This window comes from Canis lupus, chromosome X, assembly GCF_011100685.1.
Source record: "Canis lupus familiaris isolate Mischka breed German Shepherd chromosome X, alternate assembly UU_Cfam_GSD_1.0, whole genome shotgun sequence".
Lineage (NCBI taxonomy): Eukaryota > Metazoa > Chordata > Mammalia > Carnivora > Canidae > Canis > Canis lupus.
The window spans coordinates 94,629,146-94,648,136 of NC_049260.1; the positions used below are offsets into that span (position 1 = coordinate 94,629,146).

At 38.5% G+C, this 18,991-nt stretch overlaps 1 pseudogene; it reads right to left on the reverse strand.

Moving 5' to 3' along the window:
- Positions 1 to 1,852: 1,852 nt before the first annotated feature.
- LOC111094953 lies at positions 1,853 to 2,799 on the reverse strand (annotated as a pseudogene).
- Between the last annotated feature and the right edge of the window lie 16,192 nt (positions 2,800 to 18,991).

Sequence of the window (18,991 nt, forward strand, 5' to 3'; positions counted from 1 at the left end):
AACTCGGCCACAGTATCTTCTTGCAAGATACATCCACGAAGGCAAAAGAAACAAAAGCAAAAATGAACAATTGGGACTTCATCAAGATAAGAAGCTTTTGCACAGCAAAGGATACAGTCAACAAAACTAAAAGACAACCTACAGAATGGGCGAAGATATTTGCAAATGACATATCAGATAAAGGGCTAGTTTCCAAGATCTATAAAGAACTTATTAAACTCAACACCAAAGAAACAAACAATCTAATCACGAAATGGGCAAAAGACATGAAGAGAAATCTCACAGAGGAAGACATAGACATGGCCAACATGCACATGAGAAAATGCTCCACATCACTGGCCATCAGGGAATTACAAATCAAAACCACAATGAGATGCCACCTCACACCAGTGAGAATGGGGAAAATTAACAAGGCAGGAAACCACAAATGTTGGAGAGGATGCAGAGAAAAGGGAACCCTCTTACACTGTTGATGGGAATGTGAACTGGTGCAGCCACTCTGGAAAACTGTGTGGAGGTTCCTCAAAGAGTTAAAAATAGACCTGCCCTACGACACAGCAATTGCACTGCTGGGATTTACCCCAAAGATTCAGATGCAATGAAACGCCGGGACACCTGCATCCCGATGTTTATAGCAGCAATGTCCACAATAGCCAAACTGTGGAAGGAGCCTCGGTGTCCATCGAAAGATGAATGGATAAAGAAGATGTGGTTTATGTATACAATGGAGTATTACTCAGCCATTAGAAATGACAGGTACCCACCATTTGCTTCAACGTGGATGGAACTGGAGAGTATTATGCTGAGTGAAATAAGTCAATCGGAGAAGGACAAACATTATATGGTCTCATTCATTTGGGGAATATAAATGATAGTGGAAGGGAATAGAAGGGAAGGAAGAAGAAATGTGTGGGAAATATCAGAAAGGGAGACAGAACATAAAGACTCCTAACTCTGGGAAACAAACTAGGGGTGGTGGAAGGGGAGGAGGGCGAAGGGTGGGGGTGAATGGATGATGGGCACTGAGGGGGACACTTGACGGGATGAGCACTGGGTGTTATTCTGTATGTTGGCAAATTGAACAACAATAAAAAATAAATTTATTATTTAAAAAAAGTGCTTGCCTAAATCTTCCTCTTCTCTTGCTACTTACTCTCCCTTAAACATGAGAACATGCATAGTATAGATTTCTGCTGCATGTTATCTTGGTACTTCTATCACCCAACTGTCAACCACCAAACACTAGACATATGAATAGACCCCTTTAAAAACAGAGGAGTCCTCTATCTGAGTTCAGATTAAACTGCTAAACCACAGACTCCTGACTTAAGTAAAGGCTTATTATCTTAAAGTCCCTGAGTTTGGGGGTGGTTTGTTATACTGCATTATCATAGCAATGTTACAAACCAGTTACTGTATAATCAAGAGAAAGACGGAGCAAAAGAAAAATCTGTATTTTTTGGCATTTGATGCCCATAGATAATGAAGAAGCCTCCTTTTTCTGAGCTTCTATATCTTATATCAGTATATTTCAATAATTCAGCTATTCGCAAATATCACAAACTATGGCTTGGATTTTATTACAATAATTTTTTTTGGCTGGGTACAGTATACTTTATTGATGGTACATGACAAGGTAGGGCTCTCCAAGCCCCTCCCCTTCCTCAGGGGATTTGGGATATAAATTGGAGGTTAGGAGATTCTCGGTGTGTTGGGGGATTAAGTTTGGACAGGGAATCCCCAGCAGCTGAGGGCCTCTCTCTTCCTCTTGTTCTTGCTGGGGCTGGTGGTCCAGGAGGCTCTTACTCCTTGGAGGCCATGTGGACCATGAGGTCCACCACCAGTTGCTGTAGCCAAATTCATTGTCATACCAGGAAATGAGCTTGACGGAGTTGTCATTGAGGCCAATGCCAGCCCCAGTGTCGAAGGTGGAAGAGTGGGTGTCACACTGTTAAAGTTGCAGGAGACAACCTGGTCCTCAGTGTAGCTCAGGATGCCCTCCTATGCCTGCTTCACCACCTTCTTGATGTCGTTATATTTGGCAGCTTTCTCCAGGTGGCAGGTCAGATTCACAGCTGACATGTTGGGGGTGGGGACATGGAAGGCCATGAAGTGAGCTTCATGCCATTCAGCTCAGGGATGACTTTGCCCACAGCTTTGGTGGCACCAGTGGAAGCAGGGATGATGTTCTGGGCAGCTCCTCGGCCGTCACACCACAGCTTCCCAGAGGGGTTGTCCACGGTCTTCTGGGTGGCAGTGATGGCATGGATAGTGGTCATGAGGCCTTCTACAATGCTGAAGTGGTCATGGATGACTTTAGCCAGAGGAGTCAAGCAGTTGGTGGTGCAGGAGGCATTGCTGACAATCTTGAGGGAGTTGTCATACTTCTCGTGGTTCACACCCATCACAAACATGGGGGCATCAGCAGAAGGAGCAGAAATGATGACCCTCTTGGTGCTGCCCTTCAAGTGAGCCCCAGCCTTCTCCATGGTGGTGAAGACCCCAGTGGACTCCACAACATACTCAGCACTAGCATCACCCCATTTGATATTGGCGGGGTCTTGCTCCTGGAAGATGGAAATGGACTTCCCATTGATGACAAGCTTCCCATTCTCAGCCTTGACCATGCTGTGGAATTTGCCATGGGTAGAATCATACTGTAACCTGTACACCATGTAGTTGAGGTCAATGAAGCGGTCATTGACGGCAACAATACCCACTTTGCCAGGGCTAAAAAGCAGCCCTTGTGACCAGGCGCCCAATATGCCTAAATTCGTTCACTCCGACCTTCACCATCATGTCTCGGGGATGTGGCTGGCACCGCACCGGAAGATGTGGCTGTTTGTCGAACGGGGAGGAGCAGAGAGCCAGATTTTATTACAATAATTGATTGATTCAGCTCATTTGGCAAAAATTAAATTTGACCTAACCAAAGGCAGGATTTCATTATTCTGCCTTTCTTCTAGTAATTCTGGAAAGGGTTTTATAAAATAAATATTATTTATGACATAAGCTGCTTCAGTAAAGGAAATGGGGAAAATAACATCAGCACCAAAATGCCTCCAGTGTCTAAACCACCAAAGTAGGCGTTAAAACTCTTTGGAATACAGAGACTTGGGTTCTAGCTGTAAAATCACCTTCCTGAGCTTCCGTTTTCCCATCTATTAAATGGCAATGGTGCTATATAACTTGAAGGGCTGTCCTAAAAATAAGAAGCAATATGTATAAAGTACTTGACATATAGCAGGTGCAAATCAATTATTAATATCTTCTCAGAATTCTATAACTTTGCACCATTTTCTCTTGAAACCCTGAAAGCAAAAGATGTCTGTGGATAAAATATAGCATATACAAAATGTCAGAAAAAACTGCTTTCCGCACCATATAAATGCAGAGCTCAGCTTACTTTAAGGATCTATCACATTTCTACCTGTTTCAGGAGTTAAACTCCATTCCTGAATGGGACTCAAATGCATTAGGATGATGGAAAGAGCAGACACTTTGAGTTCAAATCCCATGTTGGCCATCTTGTTAATTGGGTCGCCATGGACAAATTACCTTATCGTCTCTGAGCCGCAGTGTCTACACTTATATAGGCTTCTGTGAATATTAATTGAGGTAATCAATGTAAAGTACTAGCAGGAAGTAGGAAGTAATACAGGATAGCTAACAATGACAATACTTATTCTTTTTCATCCTATAATAATATTATCACAGTATTATGGTTTGAGTGATATTTTCAGTTTTGTTGTTGTTGTTATATTAGCTGTGGTCAAGCCTGCATTCTTTTATGGCTTTCTGAGAATTGGAGCTCCTACTGGGGAATTTTCAAGCTTTCAAAAATCTTTCTATCTTCTGAATGCTAGGTCCTGTGAATGTTTCCGAAGGCAAAATGGCATTTCAGGAGCTATGATAAGTGTACTTCCAAAATAGAATACACACCAGGCAGTTTCCTAGGACAGAACAATATCCTGGTGAGAGCAGCTGGGTTAGTTAGGGGAACAAATGGTCAAATGCAACTCCTGAGGATGTTCTATAAGGCTGAGGGCAATAGCAACCTCATGAGCTTTGTTCTTTGATACTTTTTTAGTTTCCCAAAGTGCTTGGCCCCTTTCTACTGAATGTGGAAGCTTTATGCTTAAGTGAGGACAATTCCCTTCCAAGATGATTAGTAACACGTTATGATCATTTAGCATCAATGACCACTTCCACTGTTTGGAAAGAGTCTACAGAAATTTCGAAGATGTCCCAGAGAAGAGAAATACTCTCACAATTAATTCCTCTGTGTGTGTGTTTTTAATTTATTAAATACTTTATTTTTTGTGAACTCCCTGTGCTTTCTTTTTTCTGCCAGCTTTATATCCCCATGTTTCCCAGCAGAAGGATATTCATTAAAAAGACTGTTATCATCTATTATCAGCCTGTATTGAATCATCCTAGTCATCTGCCCAGAGTCTTTCTACTCCTTATTGGTTGGGACAAGTAGCCAGAAGTTGAGAAAAAGGTTTTACTTTCAATTGGCTCTACCCTGGAACTGGGTGCATAGCAAATAACTGAGGAGAGGAATTGCTGCATTGGGAACCTGAAATTGGTCCTTTCTATATGCATATGCATGAGAGCTTTGCTTCAGGTGTTGGTCTCTGCTCCCTAAACCATAACCTAGGTCTCTAAAACACACCATGCCTGTGTTTTAATATTTTGTAACCACCTTTCCCAGTCTAGAGTGAGACACATATAAATGCGAATTCATAGAGCATGTATTATTAAAAATATTATATATTTTCCTTTTATGTGAAAAAGGAGTTACATGCCTATCTTGTCCTCTAAAACCATAGCATCTCCAATTTGTCCACACTATTATATAATGGCCCTAAGTAAATACACCTTTGCAGGCAGTACATGAGAAACTTTGATATCAACCACAAATTATCTGTTGTTATCCTCATTTTAGTGACCTGGATACTCAAAGAAGTTAGGTGACAGAAGAAAGGTTGTAACCTAGCCTTTTCTGATTCCAGACCAATGGTTAGACCCTAAAATGTCATCTTGCTCAGCTATAAGCTAGTGCTCCCATGAAACTAAGGAGCCTACAGAAACCTTCTTTCAAGCCACTTGCAAAGCTTCAGTCAGAGGTGAATTCAGTAAATCTTTTACTTATTAACACCTTTCTTGGTATTGTTGCTGTGGAGTGAAAAGCTGTCTCAAGTGACTCCTCAGTGGTAATAGAATTTTCCAAGATATGAGAAGTCAGAGAATATGATGAGCTTCTACCACTCTAGTTCTCCCTGAGGACAACATCAGTGCTTGTTCCAAACTAATTGTTTTAGTGTACAACTCTAAAGTGTACAGTTCTGGCCATAAGAAAGCAGATATAGAGCATAGGATATGTATGGTGAGTGGTGGTAGATGAAGCTGAACATGTAGGTAAGTGGCATATCATCTTTCTTTGCCATGCTAAAGACTTTGAACATTGCCTGTAGATAATAGAAAGCCATTGAACAATTATAAGTGAAGCAGCCACTGGGGCAGATATATGTACTAAAAGATCAGTCTCTGAAGGCAGTGACAGATACAGATTTAAAATGCAAATTCCTATAGCCATATAATTGAGAGGAAGGCTATTGTAATAATCCAGGAGAGGTAAATAGGGGGCTGTGAGGGTGGAATGTGTGGGGCCAATAACTCAGGTTATGATGTTGAAATGACTAGAGTTAATGATCAACTATCAGTGATAAAAGAAAGGAGTGTAGGACAAGCATTAGATTTTTATATGGATTCCTGAGTGTGTGGTGGTACATTTATCATGATCACAAATACAGGAGAAGCAGATTTAGTCTGACTGGGGTTGGAGGAAAATTATTATAAATTTAGTTTTAAACATACTGAGATTATGTATAGGACATAGTGAAAATGTCATTAAATAGGAGGGTGTGAAAATCTAGTTTTGGGAATTGGGCTGGACTATAAATGAAGCTCTTAGAGTTATTGGTGCACAGGTGATGATAGAATTCTTAGCAATGAATGAGATGGCTGAGAGAAGAGAGTGAGGAGTAAGAAGGAGAGGGGGAATCCAAGGAGAGAATTCTGGGGATGGGCAATGGTTAAAGTGCAAGTATCATAGTTAGTCAATGGACATTTTCATGAACGAACAACACGTTAACACAATAGTAGGCATTATAAGGGTGGAAGAGGAATAATAAAGTAATATAAGATATAGCTATGATCATGAACTGTCTTGGTATATGCTTTTATGTTAAATACTCTGTGTCCTACAAGAAAAGTGTTATTATAGGGGCACCTGGGCAGCTCATTCAGTTAAGCATCTGCCTTCAGCTGGGATCATGATCCCAGGGTCCTGGGATCACCCTGCATCAGTCTCTCCACTCAGCGAAGAGTCAGCTTCTCCCTTTCTCTCTGCTCCTCCCCACTGCTTGAGTGTGCTCTCTCTCTCCCCACTGCTTCAAATAAATAAATTAAAAATCTTAGGAGAAAAGTGTTATAAAAGCCAAGAGAGCAACAATATTAAGAAGGATTGGTGAAGAGATGCCTGGGTGGCTTAGTCGTTAAATGTCTGCCTTCCACTCAGGGCATGATTTCAGGGTCTCAGAATTGAGTCATGCATGGGGCTCCCCTCAGGGAGTGTGCTTCTCCCTCTGCCTGTTTCTCTGCCTCTCTGTGTCTCTCATGAATAAATAAATAAAAATCTTCAAAAAAAAAAAAAGAAGGATGGTGAACACTATGCAATATCAAAGAGAGATGAGGATGTAAAATCATCCTTGGAATACACCTTAGGTGTTTAGGGGGAAAGCTTGATTCTAATTACTTTAGGAAGTTGTAGGGAGTGTTCAGTAAGAGGTTAAAGCTGTAGCAGGATTGGTTTAGTGCTTAACAGTTGTCCTAGAGATTACAGTGAAAAGACCTGAGAGTCAGTTGGACAGTGAGAAAATAGAGTAGTAAGAGGAAAAATGTATGAGAGTAGAAAGTTAAGTGAAACTCCATTTTACCTAATATGATGCTATTCTTATAGGTATATAAACTCGTATCTCTAGTAAGATTAAGGGCAGAGTAAAGTTTGGAGCCCTTTGAGACAGCTTATCTAGCTTTAGGGCTTCATATTAAGCAGAGGAACAGATTTCCTCTGTGTCATTAACCCACATGAAGCTTGAATTTGTCGTTTTTTTTTTTGTTTTTTTTTTTAAATCCAGGGTTGCCTAAATGTGATAGCAATCCCTCAGTATTTGTTAAAAGACAGCTAACACCATTATCTGAACACACACTATGTTAATTTCAAAATTAGCTAAGGTAAAGGAGTAGAGAGCCTTTTAAAAAAACATGGAAGCTATAGCTATATTATGAAATACTTTGGTTTGTACTGTTATGTTAGATACCTCGTGTCCATATGCATAGAGCATATATGAGTATGAATTGAAGAAAGCTTGAGGCTGGAATAGAAACCATTAGATGATTCAAGGTGTTCTAGTTTAGAGTGAAAAAAGGAAGGATTCAGGAAAATAATTCAGTAGAAGCAGGATTTTGACATAGAAGAAATAGAGGCAAAAGAAAGCTTACTGAGATAGAAAGACTAAGAGAAGATAATCAATTTAGAGAGTTTGAATTAAGAGGTTCATCTAGCCCCATGTTTGCTGAAATTTAGGCATATTCAACAGTTAGAGGGTTTTTGCTACATGTGGCTCTGCTACTTTTAGGAAAGTATAAAAAGTAATTATAATTAAAAAAATAACATAACAACTTAAATTAACTTATTGTTTGCAGACTTTCACAGGTGCATCTATAGCCTGTTCAATTATAGACTGACCAGTAGGTTAGATTTTATATTGAGGCATCTTAGATTTTATTTCTGTGAAGTTTGAAAAATTTTAACTTTCCTTCAGTCTTATGAAATATAATTATGTGTCATGACTCCATCAAATATTTGTAGATATTTGTATCAAGCTTCTACCCCAAAACTATTAAAAAGATATCTCTCAATTTAAGAATGCTTTCAGCGCTTTGTCAGTAGCTAAATTCATGAACATATCATATGTAAAGGCTGGATGATTACATGTTCACACTGCTTGACAGATATAAATGGATTGCTAATCTACTCTCTGATTTCTTTCAATTCTATAAAATGTGTCTTAATCTTTTGCAACATTTGGATATGGTTTTTAAATATAAAATATACTCAAAGAAGTGTCATTGATTTCTTTCTCTGATGAGTAAAGAATGTTACAAAGTAATTCAAAGGAATCAAACTCTTGGTAATCAAGCTCTTTGTATCACAGTTGAGTCTTTTTATACAATTCTGCTATTTTATTTTCAACATCTAAATAAGCAAGCTATCTTATCTCTGAAATGATAGGTTATATATAGGAAATTCATGATAATGGATCACTGCTGAAGTATGCCAGTTGAACAAGTTGTTTAAAATCATAGAAATTCATCTCCATCCCACCCCATCATTTTTGTTTGTTTCCTTAAAATCATAATACATGTATGGGTGTCTGGGTGGTTCACTCGGTTAAACGTCCGACTCTTGATTTTGGTTCAGGTCACGATCTCAGTGTCCGTGAGATGGAGTCTTGCGCCAGGCTCTGTGCTCAGCATGGAGTCTGCTTATCCATCTCCCTCTGCTCTTCCCTCCACTCTCTTTCTCTCTCATAAATAAATAAAATCTTAAAAAAAAAAACATTAAACATGCAAAGCCATAAGTACTTCCACATACAGAATCTGACTTTATATGTGTAGATATTTATGCATTTATGACTGTTCTAAGCTGCAGTATTCATATCACTATTTAAACCATTACTTTCATGTTTTGACATACAAATTTTGCACCTCTGATCCACTTTCATTATTTGGGGATTTAATGAAACAATAAGAATTGAAAAGGAAAATATAATAAAGGCAAATAGTAATAAATTATTTGAATACATATTAGTATATATGTTAAATAAATATTAGCCAAAAAATTAATGTACTTATAATTCTAACACATTTCTAACCCTTAAGAATGTGAGAATTACTAAGACTGTAATAAGATTTATCTGAAAATCACATATATCTTACATTTAACATTTATAAAATGTGTATTTCTAAAACAATACATAGATACTAATTAATTTACTCATTTATTAGTCTACACAATATTACCATAGTAAGAAAGGAAGTGAAGTCAAGAAAGCATGACAGTTACTGACCCCAAGAAACACTGTCCTCTGAATAAGATATATACTTTCATATGAAATGAATCACATTCAGCAGTTGATCCTTTTGTCATCTTCCTTTACCATCTTGGCAACATGGTGAACTTGAATTAGGTCATTTGTTCTAAGAGGAGTAAAACCAGACATACAAGTATCCACATGGGAAAACATAATCCCCCCTTTCCCTTTTCATACCTTTCTGTGGGGAAAACAAAGCATTGTGGTAGAGTGGAAAGAACACTAAAGTAGAAATCACTTTCTGGATTTTAGGCCTGACTTTACCACTTAGTGAATATGCAATTCAGAAGTCCCTTCACCTTTTAGGGATAATTTTCTTATATGTGAAGTGCAGTCAGTGGCTTTGACTAGATGCACTATCTGTAGCTTATGCTGTCTGTAATTCTGTGATCCATGGATCTCTTGTCTATTCCATATGGAAGTTCTTTGTGGAAATCTCCACGTAGAGTAGCTTTTTATTGTAATGAGAATTTTTTCTTGGAAAAACAGTATTCTCTTGTTTCTCTTGATGTCTAAACAGAAACTGATTTCCATCCTTTGAGCTGGGGGTGTAAAATTATAACTTCTCCCTTTGTTTGTTTCGGGAGGTAGTTATTCCTCTTTATTAAGCAACCTCATTCCTTAATTGTCAGCTGTGGAGGCCTCTCTGTTCCCCAGCCTCTCATTTTGTTTGACATATGTCAGCTTGTTTTTCTTTTATAAGACACATGACAGATAGTAAGAATTACTCCTTATTCCTGGAATTTGTGCTCTAAATGCTTTCCCATTCATTACATCAGAGAATTTACCTAATTTGTAATGAGTCCCTGTGTTGAGGCTAGCAACAATGTCAATGAATTAAAATGAAACAATCAGGAAATGACAACTTAACAGATGTCTGCTAATAAATGTGCGTAATGGGCCAGACCTCAAATCCCCACCTTGTTCTGGGGCACCACCAAAGTGCCATTGGCTCAATATTTGGTCTGCCCTGAGATTCACCAAATCCTCATTTCCAGAAGTATAACTCGAGAAGGATTTCCCTGGGATGCGAATTGAAGAAAGACATGCCCAGGTATATTCCATCTGTCAGCTCATCAACATGCAGAAATGGCTGAATATTGCCTTACCTCACTGCCACTTCCTCCCCTGACATACCCAGAATCAGCTGAAAGGAAAAGGTAGGGAAAGAACCAGCTGTTTCTTAAAAGGAAACCTAACTGCAGCAGGGGACAAAGGTATAATCTAACTTCTCATAAAATTAACCAACAAAAGATTATAGGGGGGATTATAAGTCTATTCTTTGTATTTTTCAGAGTAATAATTCAGAGATATGGAGCATGTTTAGAAACTGAATCTCAAGCAATGTGAATTCTTTAGAGACATGGAGCATGTTTAGAAACCCTCAAGCATAATGTCCATAATATAGAAGTTACAAAGTTAGGTTTATAACTCAAGACCTCTGAATTCCAGTCCAGGGCTTTTCGTTAGACTTTACACATGCATCTTTTTGTTAAAGACTAGGAAGCCTTACTTTGATGGCAACACACAGCTACTACCATCTGCTCTTTTAAAATTGTGTGAACATTGACCTACAAGTCACCAGTATTTTCTTAGAGACCAGGTAAACTAAGCTGCTCAACAATATCTTTTGGCACGTAGAAGAACCCAGTATCTAAAGACATAATTTGCCTAAGAAGGCAAATTATCTGACCTTTATCTGACCCCTATCCTCAGAGAGTTATTTATGAGAACTAAGCAAATGGGATGATAAATCTTTAGCATTTAGCATACAATGGCATACAGCATTCAAGACATGCTAGTCACTATGATTATCAGTATCCTTCATTCATCTCTGGTTTTTAAAATGCATGTGTGTGTGTATAAAATTTGTTTCTTTTGTATCACCCTTGTTAGAAATTAGAATTGTGTTTATAATGCTTATTGTTGTATGTACAACACCTAGATTAGTGCTTTACAACGGAGCACAAGATCAACACATAATTGTTTAATAGATAACTGTGTCAGGTGGTTCCCATAATATAAAGATCCATTGAGCTAGAAAATGAGTTGACATAAAGAGAACTGCTTATTTTTTCAAACTTGTTTTTTGACTGTGAGTATACCATAGTATTGCTACTCCTCTAATATTTAACATCCACTATTCTATAGGAACATCTTTTTCCATGTTAGGAAGCAATTAATCCTGCCTGCCATGTTTTCAAGGATTCTTTCTTTTCTCTATTTTTTTGTATATTTTTTATTGGAGTTTGATTTGCCAACATACAGTATAACACCCAGGCTCATCCCATCAAGTGCCCCCCTCAGTGCCCATCACCCAGTCACCCCAACCCCCCACCCACCTCCCCTTCCACCACCCCTTGTTCGTTTCCCAGAGTTAGGTGTCTCTCATGTTTTGTCACCATCACTGATATTTCCCACTCATTTTCTCTCCTTTCCGCTATAATCCCTTTCACTATTTTTTTATATACCCCAAATGAATGACACCATATACTGTTTGTGCTTCTCCAATTGACTTACTTCACTCAGCATAATACCCTCCAGTTCCATCCATGGTGAAGCAAATAGTGGGTATTTGTTATTTCTAATGGCTGAGTAATATTCCATTGTATACATAGACCACATCTTCTTTAACCATACATCTTTCGATGGACACTGAGGCTCTTCCACAGTTTGGCGATTGTGGACATTGCTGCTATAAACATTGGGGTGCAGATGTCCTGCCATTTCACTACACCAGTACATTTGGAGTTAATACCCAGGAGTGCAATTGCTGGGTAGTAGGGTAGCTCTATTTTTAACTCTTTGAGGAGCCTCCACACAGTTTTCCAGAGTGGCTGCACCAGTTCACATTCCCACCAACAGTGCAAGAGGGTTCCCCTTTCTCCACATCCTCTCCAACATTTGTTGTCTCCTGTCTTGTTAATTTTCTCCATTCTCACTGGTGTGAGGGGGTATATAATTGTGGTTTTGATTTGTATTTCCCTGATAGCAAGTGGTGCAGAGCATTTTCTCATGTGCTTGTTGGCCATGTGTAGGTCTTCCTCTGTGAAATGTCTGTTCGTCTTTTGCCCATTTCAGGATTGGATTGTTTGTTTCTTCGCTGTTGAGTTGAATAAGTTCTTTATAGATCTTGGATACTAGCCCTTTATCTGATATGTCATTTGCAAATATCTTCTCCCTATTCTGTAGGTTGTCTTGTAGTTTTGTGGACTGTTTCTTTTGCTGTGCAGAAGCTTTTAATCTTGATGAAGTCCCAATTATTCATTTTTGTTTTTGTTTCCCTTGCCTTCATAGATGTATCTTGCAAGAGGTTGCTGTGGCCAAGTTCAAAAAGGGTGTTGCCTGTGTTCTCCTCTACGATTTTGATGAATTCTTATCTCACATTTAGATCTTTCATCCATTTTGAGTTTATCTTTGTGTATGGTGTAAGAGAATGATCTAGTTTCATTTTTCTGCATGTGGATGTCCAATTTTCCCAGCACCATTTATGGAAGAGTCAGTCCTTTTTCCACTGGATAGTCTTTCCTGCTTTGTCAAATACTAGTTGACCATGGAGTTGAGAGTCTGGGTTCTCTATTCTGCTCCATTGATCAATGTGTCTGTTTCTTTTTCTTTTTTTTTTTTAATTTTTTTAAAATTTTCATTTATTTATGATAGTCACAGAGAAAGAGAGAGAGAGGCAGAGACACAGGCAGAGGGAGAAGCAGGCTCCATGCACCGGGAGCCTGATGTGGGATTCGATCCCGGGTCTCCAGGATCGCGCCCTGGGCCAAAGGCAGGCGCCAAACCGCTGCGCCACCCAGGGATCCCAATGTGTCTGTTTCTGTGCCAGTACCACACTGTCTTGATGACCACAGCTTTGTAGTACAACCTGAAATTTGGCATTGTGATTCCCCTGGCTCTGGCTTTTTTTTCAAAATTCCCCTGGCTATTTTCTGATTCCACACAAATCTTAAGATGATTTGTTCCAACTCTCTGAAGAAAGTCCATGGTATTTTGATAAGGATTGCATTGAACATGTAAATTGCCCTGGGTAGCATTTTCACGATATTAATTCTTCCAATTCATGATCATGTAATATTTTTCCATCTCTTTGTTCTTCCTTAATTTCTTTAAGAAGTGTTCTGTAGTTTTTAGGGTATAGATCACTTACCTCTTGGTTAGGTTTATTCCTAGATATATTATGGTTTTGGGGGCAATTGTAAATGTAATTGATTCTTAATTTCTCTTTCTTCACTCTCATTGTTAGTGTATAGAAATGCCACTGATTTCTGGACACTGATTTTGTATCCTGCCACGGTGCTGAATTGCTGTATGAGTTCTAGCAATCTTGAGGTGGAGGCTTTTGGGTTTTCTATGTACAGTATCATGTCATGTGGGAAGAGGGAGAGTTTGACTTCTTCTTTGCCAATTTGAATGCCTTTTATTTATTTTTGTTGCCTGATTCCTGAGGCTAGGACTTTTAGTACTATGTTGAATAGCAGTGGTGAGAGTGGACATCCCTGTCTTGTTCCGATCTTAGGGGAAAGGCTCCCAGTGCTTCCACATTGAGAATGATATTTTCTGTGGGCTCCTCATAGATGGCTTTTAAGATGCTGAGGAATGTTCCCTCTATCCCTACACTCTGAAGAGTTTTGATCAAGAATGGATGCTGTGTTTTGTTAAATGCTTTCTCTGCATCTAATGAGAGGATCATACGGTTCTTGTTTTTTCTCTTGTTGATATGATCTATCACATTGATTATTTTACGAGTGTTGAACCTGCCTTGCATCCTGGGGATAAATCATACTTGGTCATGATGAATAATCTTCTTAATGTACTGTTGGATCCTATTGGCTGGTATCTTGTTGAGAATTTTTGCATCTGTGTTCATGAAGGTTATTGGTCTATAATTCTCCTTTTTGGTGGGATCTTTGCTTTGGAATCAAGGGGATGGTTGTCTCATAAAACGAGTCTGGAAGTATTTCATCCCTTTCTGTCTTTCGGAACAGGCTTTAATAGAATAGTTTTTTTTTTTTTCTTTAAACATTTGATAGAATTCCCCTGGGAAGCCATCTGGCCCTGGACTTTTGTGTCTTGGGAGGTTTTTGATGACTGCTTCAATTTTTCTCCCTGGTTATTAGCCTGTTCAAGTTTTCTATTTCTTCCTGTTCCAATTTCGGCAATCTGTGGTTTTCCAAAAAGCATCCATTTCTTCTAGATTGCCTAATTAATTAGTGTATCGCCGCTCAGAATACGTTTTTAAGATAGTTTGTATTTCCTAGGTATCGGTTGTGATCTCTCCTTCTTCATTCATGATTTTATTAATTTGAGTCTTTTCTCTTTCTTTTTAATAAGGCTGGGTAATGGTTTATCTATCTTATTAATTCTTTCAAAGAGCCAACTCCTGGTTTTGTTGATCTGTTCTACAGTTCTTCTGGTCTCTATTTCATTGAGTTCTGCTAGAATCTTTATTAACTCTCTTCTTCTGCTTGGTGTAGGTTTTATTTGCTGTTCTTTCTCCTGTTCCTTTAGGTGTGAGGTTAGCTTGTGTATTTGAGGTTTTTTCCAATTTTTTTGAGGGATTTTTGTATTGAGATGTATTTCCCTCTCAGGACTGCTTTTGCTGTATCCCAAAGATTTTGAATGGTTGTATCTTCATTTTCATTAGTTTCCATGAATCTTTTTAATTCTTCTCTAATTTCCTGGTTAACCATTCATCTTTTAGCAGGATATTCTTTAACCTCCACGTGTTGAGTGTCTTCCAAATTTCTTCGTGTGATTGAGTTCTAGTTTCAAAGCATTGTGATCTGAAAATATGCAGGGGACAATCCCAATCTTTTGGTATCAGTTGAGGCCTGATTTGTGATCCAGTAGGTGGTCTGTTCTGGAGAAAGTTCCATATGCAGTTGAGAAGAATGTGTATTCAGTTGCTTTCGGATGCAAAGTTCTGTATATACCCATGAAATCTCTCTGGTCCAGTGTATCATTTAAGGCCCTTGTTTCTTTGTTGATATTGTGCTTAGAAGATCTGTCATTTGCAGAAAGTGCCGTTTTGAAGTCTCCCAGTATTAGTGCATTATTATCTAAATATGTCCTTACTTTGGTTATTAATTGATTTATATACTTGGCAGCTCCCATATTCGGAGCATAAATATTCATGATTGTTAGGTTCTCTTGTTGGATAGATACTTTAAGTATGATACAGTGTCCCTCTTCATCTCTTACTACAGTCTTTGGGATAAACTTTAATTTATCTGATTTGAGGTTGCTACCCCTGCTTTCTTTTGAGGACCATTTGAATAGTAAATGGTTCTTCAACCTTTCATTTTCAGGCTGTAGGTGGTCTTAGGTCTAAAATGAGTTTTTTGTAGACAGCAAATGGATGGGTGTTGCTTTTTTATCCAGTCTGAAACCGTGTATCTTTTGATGGGATCATTTATCCCATTCTTGTTCAGAGTTACTATTGAAAGATATGAATTTTGTGTCATCATACTACCTATTCAGTCCCTGTTTTTGTGGATTATTTCTTTGGGCTTCATCTTTGTTTTATAGGTTCCCCCTTAATATTTCTTGCAGAGCTGGTTTGGTGGTCACATATTCTCTCAGTTTCTGCCTACATTGGAAGCTCTTTATCCCTCCTTCTATTCTGAATGAGAGCCTTGCTGGATAGAGTATTCTTGGCTGCATGTTCTTCTCATTTAGTACCCTGAATATATCCTGCCAGCCCTTTCTGGCCTGCCAGGTGTCTGTGGAGAGGTCTGCTGTTAATCTAATAGTTCTCCCCATATAAGTTGGGGATTTCTTATCTCTCGCTGCTTTAAGGAATTTCCTTTATCATTGGAATTTGCAAATTTCACATTTAAATGTCGAGGTGTTGAACTTTTTTATTTATTTTGGGGAGGGACCTCTTTATTTCCTGGATCTGAATGAATCCCTGATTCCTTCCCCAAATTATGGAAGTTCTCAGCTATGAGAAATATGCTTTGTTCAAATATGCTTTCTGGCCCTCTGTCCATCTCAGCACTCTCTGAAACCCCAATTTTATGTAGATTTTTTCCTCTGAGGCCATCATTTATTTCCCTTAACCTTTCCTCATGGTCTCTTGTTTTTCTTGTTTTTCCTCAGCTTCCTTCCTTGCCATCAACTTGTCTTCTATGTCGCTCACTCTTTCTTCCACTTCATTAATCCTCATCATTAGGACCTCCAGTTTGGATTGCATCTCATTTAATTGATTTTTAATTTTGGTCTGATTAGATCTAAATTTTGCAGTCACGACATCTCTTTATTCCTTTATGCTTTTTCCAGGGCCACCAGTAGCTCTATAATTGTGCTTCTGAATTGGCTTTCTGACATTGAATTGTAATCCAAATTCTGTAACTCTGTGGCAGAGAGTACTGTTTCTGATTCTTTCTTTTGTGGTGAGTTCTTCTTTCTAGTCATTTTGTTCAGTGCAGAGTGGCTGTATGAGTGGGCTGAGTCAAGAATACCAACCATGACCTAAGTAAATTTCACCCTAGATGATTCTTCTTAGAAGTGAAACCTTTCTCTCTGTAGCGTTCTGGTTGTTCTCTCTTTAAATCTCAGTTCAGGTTCATAGGTGTTCAGGATGGTTTGAAGGTTACCTAGGTAAGTTGGTGGGACAAGGTCAGTTGAGGACCTCTTCTCCTCTGGCATCTTGCCCTGCCTCTGAGAGTCATTCTTTTCTTGATTTATTCATTCTCTTCAGGAAATGTACCCCTTTGCTATATGTTGAAATAACTTGTAAATTAAATTGAATAAAACCATCAGGTTTGGTTATGATGTGTAGCAGCTATTTACCTTTTTGGTCAGTCATATTTTTACTGATGTTGATGATGATAAATGGCCTGTCTTTAAATATTATAATCAAAGGATTAATGGAGACAATATAATATATTCATATCAAATATCTATTTTTGCTGTCAATCTAGACCAGAAAAATCTTCCTGGTACCTAGTCACTTTCTTTAATCACTCTCCTTGCTCCCACCACACACACACACACACATACACACACACACGTCTCCTTTTCCCACAATGTTCCCTGCTCTGTTACATTCCCATGCCTCTGTGAGAATGGCCAAAGAACATGGGAAGGGCATGACTCCTAAGGAAGAATTATGCTAGATCACAGATTCTAGACAAAGACTAATAGTCTCCATATGGGAATCCTATTATCTAAATCTCTTTCCCACAGTTATGTATATAGAGATGTTTCCTTGCTAGTCCTTTTTTTTTTTTTCATGGTTATCCATATTCTATTTCAATAGGTCTCATTTCATGATGACTCCACATTGGCTACATTTTTTTAAGTCCTATATAATACTAGTTTCATCTTTAAAAAAGAAAAAAGCTGAGCGCAAAAATCAGAAAGTCAGGTATGCCCATTCCAGTACAGAAAATGTACATAATCTAAAAATAGTTAACAAATAAATCTAATACCTACCCACCTAATCAAATAATACATCTCCAAAACAATGTAATGGTGTGAGTATTAGCTGTTATTTTGGATTGCTTATGACTCTACCCAAAGTTTTTGAATATGCAAGCATTGTTAAATAATAGTCATTCCCCCAGTCTATACTAATATATCGTAGTAAGATGAATGTTTACCCCACTCAAACACCTTAAAATAGCCATTCTGCTGATGAGAAGTAGTGTGATAGACCTAAGTGAATCTGATATCAAGCAACCTTGGTTCTAGCCCTATTTCTGCTACTCACTTATGTCACCTTAGACCAATTATTTCCTCCCTAGATCTAGGTTACATAATTTATAAATGGGGATAATGTCTTTTAATGCTCAATTTATTTGTTTTAATATTGATTTATTTATTTTAGAGAGAAAGCATGTGCACACTCCTGCATACACACATGTGTAAATTGAGGGGAGGGGCAGAGGGAGAGGGAGAATCTGAAACAGACTCTCTGCTCAGAGCTGAACCCATTACTCCGGGCTGATCTTAGGACCCCAAGATCATGACCTGAGCCAAAACCAAGAACTGACTGCCTAACTGACTGAGCCACCCAGGCCCCTCTCCTTTTCTTTTTAATAGTTTATGGTTCTTTGAGACTATATGATAACAGAAATGAGTACAAATTAGTTTTCCTTTGCCTAATTCTATTCTATAGCAAACCTTTTACAAAGCTCGTGGATTAGTTTAATTTTAATACTTGCAATATAATATCCGGCAAAGATTTAGTTTTTCTCTAGTTTGAAACATCTCAAGTCTTTAAGTGATGCTTTACTAATTTTACAATTAATTTAATATCTTTAATTTTTAAAATAAATGTATGCAAAATTATTAGTTATAATCTTGTTGATTAAGCTAAATGCAGCACATGTATACATTAAGGCTTTCAAATATGTTTGTGTGCTCTTGATATTTTAAAAGATAATGGAAGGAGGGAGGGGCAAGATGGCGGAAGAGTAGGTTCCCCAAGTCACCTGTCCACACCAAATTACCTAGATAACCTTCAAATCATCCTGAAAATCTACGAATTCGGCCTGAGATTTAAAGAGAGAACAGCTGGAATGCTACAGTGAGAAGAGTTCACGCTTCTATCAAGGTAGGAAGACGGGGGAAAAGAAATAAAGAAACAAAAGGCCTCCAAGGGGGAGGGGCCTCGCGAGGAGCCGGGCTAAGGTCGGGGCGAGTGTCCCCAGGACAGGAGAGCCCCATCCCAGGAGACGCAGGAGCTGCACCGATCTTCCCGGGCGGAAAGGGGCTCGCAGGGAGTTAGAGCAGGACCCCAGGAGGGCGGG